Genomic DNA, 13,522 nt, shown 5'->3' on the forward strand with positions numbered 1-13,522 from the left:
AACACACTAAGTGAGGCCCTCATCCTCATGGATACTAGTTGGGTTCGTAATCGCTGAACCACAAAGGGAACTCCAGAAGTACCCTATCTTAACATACATACATATATATGGAAAATTAAAGGCACAGAAACCAAAGGGTATATTGGAGGGGGACACTCAATTTCTACTTGTACCATTCTGTGGGATTTCACTATTTTTGTAATAATATGTAATAAGCATCTATTACTTTTGTAACCAGAGAAAGATCAAGGTAGATATATATAGACAGATGGACAGGTTTTTGTTTTAACAAATTGTCACAGTAGTTTAGGGGCTGTGCAGTGTCCTGTGTCTTACCACAGTTCACTCTGGGGGCGTCCTTGACATTGAGGCTTTTCCCCTGGTATTGCTTCCATCTGTGGGGAAAGCGAAGGGTTAAAGGGGCTGGGGGAGGGAAAGAGGAAGTGAGGTAAGGGAAAGAAGAGCCTGCGCTGGCCACGCCCCTCTGCCCAGAAACAGCCTCCCTGGAGAAAGGCTGCTGGGCTGTTCCTGGGGACACAGGAGGATGAAAGATAAGAGCTTAATGAATATAAAGTTAGGTGGTTCACAAAGTGTGATGTATGGACCCTGGAGAAGGGAAGGGGGAACCACGAGATCTAAATTATTTTCATGATCATGCTAAGAAGTCACTTGCCTGTCTCAGCTGTTTTACCATTTGCCCAATTGGTGCAAAAGCAATCCTGAGGAAATCTGCCGGCATCTTCCCCTAAATCATGGCAGAGGCACCAAACGATTCTAGTAGTGCTTTTATTGCTCACCACCACACACTATCTAAAAAAAAAAGAAAGAAAAAGAAAGAAAAATTTAAAGGAGTTCCCATGAGGGCTCAGCTGAAAGAAAACTAACTAGTATCCACGTTAGTAGCCCTTTGATCCCTGGCCTTGTTCAGTGGGTTAAGGATCCATTGTTGCCTTGAGCTGTATTGTAGGTTGCAGACCAGGCTCAAATCTGGCATTGCTGTGGCTGTGGTGTAGGCCAGCAGCTTTAGCTCTCGGATTCAACCCCTGGCCTTGGAACTTCCGTATGCTACACCTGCGACCCTAAAAAAAAAGAAAAAATCTGTGAATAAGATCTCCTTAATAAAGCAGTAAAAATTAGTAATTTGATGAAAACTTAATCCTTGGGTATGCCTCTTCGTGATATCCTATAGAATAAAGACAGAAGTACATACAAAGCACTTGTGCTGCCGACCCACATAAGAGGATTGTCACCTGCAAAAGCACTTAGAAAAAACCGGAAGGCTTTTTCTGAGTTGTGAGCTGAAGCATCTGCTTTCCTCGTAGAACATCATTTTAACTGGTAAGAATAACAGATAGAGAAGTCACTCAGACTCGGATATTTGGCAGACTTTTTCTCAAAAATGAATGAAATGAGACAGCCACTTCAAGGAAATGATTGGCCGTAGTTTTCACCAAAGATTTTTAAAATTTGAGCTTTCGGAAGTTCCCTTGTGGCTCTGTGGGTTAAGGATCCGGTGTTGCCCCAGCTGTGGCGCAGGTGGCAATTACAGCGCACATTCACCCCCTGACCCAGGAACTTCCACATGTTTCAGGTTTGTCCAAAAAATAAATGAATAATTAAAAAAAAAAAATCAAGCTTTCAGGAGTTCCCATCGTGGTGCAGCGGAAACGAATCCAACTAGGAATCATGAGGTTGTGGGTTCAATCCCCGGCCTCACTCAGTGGGTTAAGAATCCCGTGTTGCTGTGAGCCGTGGTGTAGGTCCCAGACTCGGCTCGGATCTGGTGTTGCTGTGGATGTGGTGTAGACCAGAGGCCGTAGCTCTGATTCGACCCCTAGCTTGGGCACATCTATATGCTGCGGGTGTGGCCCTCAAAAGCAAAAAAATAAAAAATAAAAATAAATAAATAAAAAAACTAGATTTCAGGGGAAAACTAAAATTTTTGAAATCTTGTGTATACTGTGAACTTGAGAGTTTCCCAATTCTTGATGACATTTCTAATGAGATGAATGGTATGACCAAACGTGATTTTTTTTTTCATATTGTATAATGAAATGTGTCAACTTTTGAAAGATCTGTGTAACTCAGTGAGTCGGTATTTTCCAAATGGCCAATGCCTGATACTGAAAAAGTTACATGTGGGTAAAAGATCTATTGAAGAATGGATTCGATTGTAAAGGGTTGAATGTAACAGAGTAGGAAAGGCATATTGGTGTTGTTTCAGATTCCACATTGCATTTAACCTTTGAGAAAGTATCACTTGTACATTTTGTTACAGTAAATGTATACCCTGGGTCAGTTTTAGAGACTGGGAACCCGAGGTTTGGCAGTGGCCCATGCTGGGATGCCTCCCCCCGAAAGGCCACCAGGGCCTCTCAGTGCGGCTCAGCCCATACAGGTCAGGGAGCCCCTGGTGCTTTTGATGCCCACCACGGCCAGATGTACCCCCGCCTCTCCACCCCCCAGTCAAGGCCCAGACCATGGTGCAGACCTGGTACATGGATGAGTCCCAGGATGACCTGACGTGGCCCTGTGGCCTGGTGCCCAGCTTCCCAGTCTGCATGGAGCAGCTGCACTGGGCTGGAGTCCTTTACTGGAAGCTGACAGATGATCTAGAATTAGAAAAGATTTGTAAGGAGAAAGTACTCCTGGATGGACCTAATAAACATATGCAAAGATAAATTACCAAATTATGAAGAAAAGTTTAAGATGTTTTGCAGTGAGCACTGGTACCAGGAGGTAAAGTTTGCCACATCATGGATGGCACTGGATATGCTGATGAAAGAGATAGAGGACTTGTGGATTCAGATTTTCATGGAGAAAGGAAATGGGGCAACTCTTCCTGCAGGAGTTTATCACTTTCACATTGAATGAAAAGAACTAGGTGGAGTTCCGTGGTGGCGCAGTGGGTTAAGGATCCGGCATTGTCACTGCAGTGGCCCGGCTCTCTGGTTTGGCACAGGTTCGATTCCTGGACCGGGAACTTGCACAAGCCTCAGGCGTGGCCAAAAAAAAAAAAAAAAAAAAGAACTACATGATAGCTCTGTGGATGTTTGTGGGATAACTGGCTTGGACAGTCTACAGCTGGTTAGCTGACCATTTCCACGTCAAGGACAGTACCTGAAACTTTTGGCACCAAGAGCACGGTCCTCCCTGGGACCTAACACACTCCTTGTAAATATCCTAAATATGATAACTGAGCAGAAACAACATTTTCACTTTGCTTTTGCATTGTAGACTTGAAGCTAGATTGTCTCTTCTGTAAGATTATGTAATTAGAATTTTTTTTTTTTAAATGGCCAAACCTGCATCATATGGAAGTTCCTGAGCCACAGTTGTGACCTGCGCCACTGCTGGGCTGGGGATCGAACCTGTGCCTCTGCAGCCAACAGAGCCATTGCAGTTGGATTCTTCTTTATTTTAATTTTTTTATTATTTTAAGACTGCTCCTATAGTATATGGAAGTTCTCAGGCTAAGGCTTGAATCAGAGCTGCAGCTGCCAGCTAGAGAGCTGGATCCTTAACACACTGAGTGAGGCCAGGGATCGAACCTGCATTCTCACAGACATTATGTAGTGTTATTAACCCAGTGAGCCACAGCAGGAACTCCTGATCAGAATATTTTTTAATGAAAGGAGCTATAAAACTGATTTCTACATGGAAAGAACTGTGGAAATGCAGATGAATCATAGTCCTTTGCTCTAGTCAGTCAAGATCAGTGGTTCAGACACATGTTCTGCTTTAACCAGAATAAAAGTTTTATCTCCCAACACATAACAGCTTAGATGTTTTATCTGGACATGATTTTTTTTTTTTTTTGCTTCTCAGGGCTGTATCCACGGCATATGGAGGTTCCCGGGTTAGGTGTTGAATTGGAAGCTACAGCTGCCAGTCTGCACCACAGCCACATCAACATCAGATCCGAGCCTCATCTGCAACCTACACCATAGCTCACAGCAATGCCAGATCCTTAACCCTCTGACCGAGGCCAGGGATCGAACTCACATCCTCATGGATCCTAGTCAGGTTCATTTCCTCCGCGAAATGACAGGAACTCCTGGACATGATTTTTAGACTTTAAGCCAGGTTGCCTGCCTTATAAGTAAATTGTGGGATAGGAATATATTTGGTCTTTGTCCCCAGTTCCTGGCACAGAGCTCCTAACATGCTTGGAATTTCCTGAGTGACAGGAATGGCCTTCTGTTACCCCTAGGTAATCCTTTTTTACCATCCCAGTACCACAGGGACAGAAGCTCCTGTCCTCACTATATACCTCTTTTTTTTCTTTTTATCTTTTTGTCTTTTTTAGGGCCGCACCTGCGGCACATGGAGTTTCCCGGCTAGGGGTCAAATCAGAGTTATAGCTGCCGGCCTATGCCACAGCCACAGCAACGCCAGATCTGAGCTGCATCTTTGACCTACACCACAGCTCACGGCAATGCTGGATCCTTAACCCACTAAGCAAGGTCAGGGATCGAACTTGCAACCTCATGGTTCCTAGTCGGATTTGTTTCTGCTGAGCCACAATGGGAACTCCCTCACTATATACCTCTTCATCTGACTGTTCATCTGTGGTCTTTATATCTTCTTCATAATAAATTGTAAATCAATATTTTCTGAGTTTTGTGAGCTGTTCTCACATATTAGGGGACCTGAGGAAGGGCTCATGTAAATCATGTAAATCCCCAATCTTTAGCTGGTGAGGAGGTGCAATTGTCCCAGATTTGCAACCAGCATCAGTCCCGTGGGACTGAGCCCTTCACCTGTGGGATTTAATGCAATCTCCATGCCAACTGTGTTAGAATGGAGTTAAACTGTAGGACATTCAGTCCTGCAGAATTGCTTAGTGCAGGAAAACAAACTAGAGGTGCAACAGTAGGTAACACAACTAATTAGATTTAGGACACTTTTTTCTCCCCAAAATTATACTTTGGAATGAGGAGGGGGAGGAGGAAGAGCTCTCTCTCCTATTAGGGACACACTCTCAGTTGCTTATATCACTTGCCACTGTTTTAAAATTTATTTATTTTTTAAATTAATTAATTAATTTATTTATTTTTTGCTTTTTAGGGCCGCACCCGAGGCATATGGAAGTTCCCAGGGTAGGGGCTGAATCAGAGCTGCAGCTGCCAGCCTACACCACAGCTCACAGCATGAGGCCAGGGATTGAACACGCACCCTCACAGGTACTAGTCAGATTCATTTCTGCCGTGCCACAATGGGAACTCCCCACTTGCCACTTTCTTATTCAAAACAAAGCAAATGTCTTAATTAAAAAAAAAAAAAAGAGCCCCTCAAGTCTGGTTCCCTTCCTGCTGCAGTGGAATCTCAAATTCCACAGACTCCCACTGGCTCATCTAACCCTGTGTGCTGCCTGTGCTTGTTTTTCTCATCTCTTATGCTTTTTAAATTCATGAAATTCATGCTTAACTCCTGTGGGAAAGAAGAGCTGTAAACAGCTTTAATTCAATTGTACTAATAAAAAACCGTTTTCTTCTAATTCACTCTATGCTTTTGGTACTGTCAATCTTTAAAAATTTTAGCAGTCTTTCAGATATATGGTGTCACTTATACATGGAATCTTTAAAAATGACACAAATGAGGAGTTCCCGGCGTGGCTGTAGGCCGGCAGCAACAGCTCTTATTAGACCCCTAGCCTGGGAACCTCCATATGCCCTGGGTGCGGCCCTGAAAAGCCAAAAAGCCAAAAAAAAAAAAAAAAAAAAAGAGACGCAAATGAATGTATTTACAGAGCAGAAACAGACTCACAGACATAGAAAACAAACTTAGGGTGACCAAAGGGGGAAGGTGAGGGGTTAAGGGTGGGGATAAATTAGGAGTTTGGAGTTTGGGTTTAACATAAACACTACTGTATATAAAAGAGATAACCAACAAGCCCAGGAAACTATACTCAATGTTTTGTAATAACCTATAAGAATATAAATAAATAATTCATAACCTACGAATAAGAATGGATATTTGCATTTATATAACTGAATTACCTTGATGTAGCCTGAAACTAACACAACACTGTAGATCAACTATACTCTGATAGAAAATAAAAATTAAATTAAATTAAAAAAATTGAATGGTAATGGGAAAAAAAGAGAATAGGCCTAACATCTGAAAAAGTTATTAAAATATTCCTCCCAGGAGTTCCTGTTGTGGTGCAGTGGAAGCTAATCTGAATAGTATCCATGAGGATCCAGTTTCAATCCCTAGCCTCTATCAGTGGGTTAAGGATCTGGCATGAGCTGTGGTGTAGGTTGCAGATGAGGCTTGGATCCCACCTTGCTGTGACTGTGGTATAGGCTGGCAGCTGCAGCTCCAATTTGACCCCTAGCCTGGAAACCTCCATATGCCTCAGGTGCAGCCCTAAAAAAAGCAAAAAAAGAAAGAAAAAAGAAAATCAAGGGGGAAAAAGGAAGAAAGAAATTAAATTCTTTCTTTCTTTTTTGCTTCTTTTTACAGTGCATATACAGAAAGTATACAAATCATTTGTGTACAACTTATGAATATTAACCCAAACACTACACAGATCAGGAAACATAATATCACCAAGACCCCCAAATCCTCTTCCAACTACCTCCAAGGCACCATCTTTCCCAACTTCCCCCAAAGTAACTGCTATCCTAACTTCCACTAAAACAGTCTAGTTTTGCCTATTTTTGTTTTTCCTGTAAATGGGATCATACAGTATGTTCTGCTGTTTATCATAACACGTCTCAACATTGCGTTTGTGAAATTCATCCATTTCTTCACCTGTAGTTGTAATTTAGTAATTCCATTGCTATATAAAAGTCTACTAATCTGCCAGAATTTATGTATCCATTCTACTATTGATGGCATCTTGGTTGTTTCCAGTTTGGGGCTGTCATTAGTGATGCTTCTGTGACGTATTGGCACTTGTCTCCTGCTGCACATGAAAAAGGTATGAATTCTGCTGGATGACACTTAGGAGAGAGTTACCAGTCATAGTCTGAATGCTTAAGCACTCAGCTTTAACAGACACTGCCAGTTTCCCAAGTGTCTAATTTATATTCTTCCAGCAATGTAGGAGAGCTTCAGTTTCTCTACATCTTTGCTAACAGTTGGCATTGTCATCCTTTTCAGTTTTAGTCATTCTTGTGGGTGTATCGTGGTTCTCGTGGTGGTTTGAAATTGCATTTCCCGTGGTCTCTGTGGTGCAGTTGGTCAGTGTGTTAAACTAATAAATTGCATTTCCCTAGAGACTAATGAGATTACGTTCCTTTTCATATACTTATTGTCCATTTGAATATTCTCTTTTGTAAAGTGCCTGTTTTAAATTTCTTGCTTATGTTTTCCATTGGATTGTCTGCCAGTTTGTGATTTGTAGGAGTTAAACATGCATTCCGAGTCTCCATTTTGGATATATGTGTTGCAAAAGTTTTCTCCCACTCAGGGGCTTGCCTTCTCATTTGCTTAAAATGTCTTTTTTTCTTCTTTTTTTTTTTTTTTTTGGCCGCTCCCATGGCTTATGGAAGTTCCCAGGCCAGAGATCAAATTCAACCTATACCACAGCTGCAGCAATGCCAGATCCTTAACCCACTGTGCCAGGCTGGGGACCAAACCTGCATCCCATTGCTCCAAGAGATGCTGCTGAACCTTTTTGTGCCATGGAAGAAACTGCCCTAAAATGTCTTCTGTTGCACACATAAAAAATTTTTGTCCTTTTCACAGCAGCACCTGTGGCATATGGAAGTTTCCAGGCTAGAGGTCGAATCAGAGGTCTACCACAGCCACAGCAATGCCAGATCCGAGCTGCATCTGCAACCTACACTGCAGCCTGCAGCAGTGCAAGATCTTTAGCCCAGTGAATGAGGCCAGGGATTGAATCCATATCCTCACGGACACTATGTTGGGTTTTTAACCCACTGAACCACAGTGGGAACTTCAAAACTGGTTTTTGATGGACCCTATTTCAGATATGTTTAAAATGTGAAAAATAGTATGTATCCAAAAATTGATAAAATTCAGTTATTTTTAACCTCCATTTTAATTTAATATTTAACAGACATTTTTTCTCTACCATTTAATATTCTTCTATAGGGAGTTCCCGTTGTGGCTCAGTAGTAACGAACCTGACTCGTATCCATGAGAATGCAGGTTCAATCCCTGGACTCGCTCAGTGGGTTAAAGGATCTGGTGTTGCTATGGATCCCACCTTGCTATGGTTTGTGGCATAGGCTGGCAGCTGTAGCTCCACTTCAACTCCTAGCCTGGGAACTTCCCTATGCCACAGGTAGGGCCCTAAAAAACAAACAAACAAACAATTATTTTATAAGACTTTTTTTTTTAGGAGTTCCCTTTGTGGCGCAGCGGAAATGAATCTGACTAGGAACCATGATGTTTCCGGTTCGAACCCTGGCCTCGCTCAGTGGGTTAAGGATCCGGCGTTGCCATGAGCTGTGGTGTAGTTCGCAGATGCGGCTCAGCTCTAGCGTTGCTGTGGCTGTGGCGTAGGCTGGCAGCTCCATTAGACCCCTAGCCTGGGAATCTCCATATGCCATGAGTGAGGCCCTTAAAGGACAAAAGACAAAAAAAAAAAAAGACTTTTTTTAAAAGACTTTTTCTAATGGCTACCTAAAAATTGTGTTAAAAAAGACAGGTGGGAGTTCCCGTCGTGGCGCAGTGGTTAACGAATCCGACTGGGAACCATGAGGTTGCGGGTTCGGTCCCTGCCCTTGCTCAGTGGGTTAACGATCCGGCGTTGCCGTGAGCTGTGGTGTAGGTCACAGACGTGGCTCGGATCCCGCGTTGCTGTGGCTCTGGCATAGGCCGGAGGCTACAGCTCCGATTCAACCCCTGGCCTGGGAACCTCCATATGCCGCAGGAGCGGCCCAAGAAATAGCAACAACAAAAACAACAAAAGACAAAAGACAAAAAAAAAAAAAAAAAAAAGACAGGTGGGAGTTCCCGTTGTGGCGCAGAGGTTAACGAATCCGACTAGGAACCACGAGGTTGCGGGTTCGGTCCCTGCCTTTGCTCAGTGGGTTAACGATCCGGCGTTGCCGTGAGCTGTGGTGTAGGTTGCAGACTCGGCTCGGATCCCGCGTTGCTGTGGCTCTGGCGTAGGCCGGAGACTACAGCTCCGATTGGACCCCTAGCCTGGGAACCTCCATATGCCGCGGGAGCGGCCCAAGAAATAGCAACAACAACAACAACAAAAGACAAAAAAAAAAAAAAAAAAAAAGACAGGTGGGAGTTCCCGTCGTGGCGCAGTGGTTAAATGAATCCGACTAGGAACCATGAGGTTGCCAGTTCGATCCCTGCCCTTGCTCAGTGGGTTAAGGATCTGGCGTTGCTGTGAGCTGTGGTGTAGGTCACAGACTCGGCTCGGATCCCACATTGCTGTGGCTCTGGTGTCGGCTGGCAGCTACAGCTCCGATTAGACACCTAGCTTGGGAACCCCCATATGCCGTGGCAGCGGCCCAAGAAATGGCAAAAAGACAAAAAAAAAAAAAAAAAAAAAAAAAAAAAAGACAGGTGTACTGCAGAAATTAACAGAATATTGTAAATCAATTAAAAGAATAAAATAAAATAAGAAGAGAAATAATAAGAGTTCCCTGGTGGCACAGCAGGTTAAGGATCTGGTGTTGTCACTGCTGTGTCTTGGGTCACTGCTATAGCATGGATTCAATTCCTGGCCCAGGAAATTTTGCATGCCATGGGTGTTGCAAAAAAAAAAAAAAAAAGACAACAAGCCCCAAATGAAGTCACTTGTGCTAAATGCCATATCAGCAAATCAAGACTTAATACCTGGAATTCCCAGGGTAGCTCAACTAGTATCCATGAGGATGAGGGTTTGATGCCTGGCCCTGCTCAGTGGATTAAGGATCTGGCATTGCCACGAGCTGTGGTGTCTGTCAAAGATGTGGTTCAGATCTGGCATTGCTGTGATTGTGGTGTAGGCCAGGGGCTATATCTCTGATTTGACCCCTGGAAACTTCCATATGCCCTAGGCACAGCCCTTAAAAAAAAAAAAAAAAAAAAAAAAAGACTTAATACTTAACCTAACCTAATGGCACTTTCAGCCTCTCCCAGGAATGTGATCTTTAGCCAGCCAATTTGAAATTACCCAGTCAGGCTAGTGAAGCATTCTGCCTAATAGATCCCACCTTCCCCCAAAGAAAGGTGACCTTGCCTGAAACAATCCACTCTTAGCTAGAATAACTACCTTGCCCTGCCTCCTTCTTCCTATAAAGGTCTTTCCTTTTACACAGCTCCTTTGTTTGCCAGATGGGTCGCTGCCCAATTCATGAATTGTTGAATAAAGCCCATTAAGTCCTTAAACTTACTCAGTTGAATTTTGCTTTTAACATAGTCATTATACACCTCTCCCTGGAGCAGGCCTCTGAAATCAGTTGGGCCTGGTTAATGTCTTGTCTTCTTTTCTTTTTTCTTTTTTGTCTTTGTGCCAGGTCTTGGGCCACTCCCATGGCATATGGAGATTCCCCAGCTAGGGGTCAAATCAGAGCTATAGCTGCCAGTCTACACCAGAGCCACAGCAACTCGAGATCTGAGCCGAGTCTGCAACCTACACCACAGGTCACGGCAATGCCGGATCCTTAACCCACTGAGCAAGGCCAGGGATCTGAATCGCAACCTCATGGTTCCTAGTCGGATTCATTAATTACTGAGCCATGACGGGAACTCCCTTGTCCTCATTTCTAACAAGCTGTGTAACCTTCAACAAGTTATTTAAAGACTCTGGGCTTTTGCTTTCATGGGAGTGCCCAGGTCTTGAGCTGAGTTGATTCCACAGTTGGATCTCAATTCTTAATTAATAATCGATTGATTTAGAAGCACCACATCAACTGAAACAGTGGATTGGTTAACTCTAGAACAGTCTTATTTATTCATTAAAGTCTCTGAAAAACCTGGAATAGGCCGTATTCTATGATTCCGCAGTTTTATTGGATGTGACTAAGAACCATAAATCGCCATCAAATCAATGCCCTTTGGTAGTTGAATACTAAAGGCAGGGCTGGCGCCAGGCAGGAGTGGCGGTTGAACGACTTAATCCTATTTCTTTGTCAGATTATCAGATTATTCTTTATCTGTAGTGGTTATGAGAGGATTCTACCTTGTTTTACCTGGTTGCCTTGGGAGAGAGTTGCTTGCTTTCCTTCTGGCTCGCTTTATCATCTGTAAAATGGGTAGAATTAGGTTTAATACCAGTGTCATGGTGATGTGGTGAGGCAAGCTGAGGGAGGATGAGACAAGCGCTAAGTGATCAGTAATGAGCACCAGGAATTCCCGTCGTGGCGCAGTCGTTAATGAATCCGACTAGGAACCATGAGGTTGCCAATTCGATCCCTGCCCTTGCTCAATGGGTTAAAGATCCGGCGTTGCTGTGAGCTGTGGTGTAGGTCACAGACGCCGCTCGGATCCCATGTTGCTGTGTCTCTGACATAGGCCAGCGGTTATAGCTCTGATTAGACCCCTAGCCTGGGAACCTCCATATGCCACGGGAAGCACCCTAGAAAAGGCAAAAAGACCAAAAGAGTAATGAGCACCATTGTTCACACCCTTGGTGGATAGGACCCAGTGATATTTGGGCGCTCACTCCAAAAATAGACTGGGAAAACCCAAAAGGCTAGAGTGGGACTCGGGCCCTATTTATGTGGGGCAGATAGAGAATGCCAAAACTCATGAGAAGTGGCTAAAGACAAAATTTCAGTCATCAGTTAGTTCATCCAGGGAGGTGCTGGTGAATGCTTTTGTTTTGTTTTGTCTTTTTTTTTTTTTTTTTTTTTTTGCTATTTCTTTGGGAACTCCTAGAGCTGGTTGTTAAAAACATTTACCATGGGGTTCCCATCGTGGCGCAGTGGTTAGCGAATCCGACTAGGAACCATGAGGTTGCGGGTTCGGTCCCTGGCCTTGCTCAATGGGTTAAGGATCCGGCGTTGCCATGACGTGGGGTGTAGGTCGCAGACGCGGCTCAGATCTGCTGTTGCTGTGGCTCTGGCATGGCTGTGGTGTAGGCCGGCAGCTACGGCTCCAATTCGACTCCTGGCCTGGGAATTTCTATATGCCTCAGGAGCGGCCCTAGAGAGGACAAACAAAAAAAACCCAAAACAACCAGCTCTATGGAGGATGTGTGTGTGTGCTGATTAGCATTTACTGATTTCTGTGGTGTACATACTTCCACCATGGCCAATTGCTTTGCTTGCTTTCTTTTTTTCTTTCTTTTTTTTTTTTTTTTCTTTTTAGGTCTATGCCCACAGCATATGGAATTTCCCAGGCTAGAGGTCCAATCAGAGCTATAGCCACCATCCTATACCGCAGCCATAGCAACGCTGGATCCTTAATGCACTGAGCAAGGCCAGGGATCGAACTCACATCCTTATGGATACTAGTTAGGTCCGTTACTGCTGAGCCACAGCAGGAACTCCAACAGTGGTCAGTTTCAGACTTCCAGTGTAATGTCATGGAACACAGAGTTGCATAGTATTTTCTTTTTATAATATTTCCACCAGATAGTTACCAAAATGTAAATATCCTTAAGAGGTGAAATCCTAGTAAAACACAGTAAAATAAATAGGAAGTAAAATAAATAGGAAGGATGAATTTTGTAGTTTTTTTTGGGGGGGCACATCTATGGCATGAAAAAGTTCCCCAGCCAGGGCTTGGGATCAAACCTTTGCCACAGCAGCGACCCAAGCCACAGCAGTGACAAAGCCAGATCCTTAACCTGAGCCACCAGGGAACTCTTAAGTGATACATTTTGAGTCTTTTAATATGATTTAATTATAAGTTTACATTATTTATTTATTTATTTTTGTCGTTTTAGGGCCATACCTGAGGCATATAGAAGTTCGAAGGCTAGGGGTCGAATTGGAGCTGCAGCTGCCAACCTACACCACAGCCACAGCAATGCAGGATACTTAACCCACTGAGCAAGGCCAGGGATCAAACAGGCATCCTCATGGATTACTAGCTGGGTTCTTAACACACTGAGCCATGACAGGAACTCCTAGATAACTTAATTTTTAATAGTTGCTATGTCTAATAACTGGCTTAACAAAATTCCTGAGAATTTAACAATTGGCTCTCATAAACCTGTATAAGCTGGCTGCAGCCACCACAGAATTAGCTCACGAGTCCTCATTTGGAGCCTGTGTCCTGGACAAATAGCATTTGTGTTTAAGTTCAGAACCTAGCAACAGGACAAGTGTTAAGGGCTGCTTCAATGTACTTCTTAAGAACCATTGCTCATTCCCATGGAAACTGTATCCCTTCCCCCAGGACAGAGCCCAAAAGGTGACCTTTTCATTCCCTGGCTCTATAAACTGTTTATCTTTCTGATCCACAAGCACCTCCCCCAACCTCGCAGCGGGCTGTCTCAGGAATGCCCGGGACAGCACGCAAGGCATTGTGGCCAGCCACTTGCTGAAACCACGTCAGGTGCTCACAAGGTCATCCAGATGGCCAGAAAGAGAGCATTGGGCTTGGGAAGGAGTTGCAGGCTCCTGGGCTCGCAGCCCCAGAGCATTTG

Source organism: Sus scrofa, chromosome 7, assembly GCF_000003025.6.
Source record: "Sus scrofa isolate TJ Tabasco breed Duroc chromosome 7, Sscrofa11.1, whole genome shotgun sequence".
Taxonomy (NCBI): Eukaryota; Metazoa; Chordata; class Mammalia; order Artiodactyla; family Suidae; genus Sus; species Sus scrofa.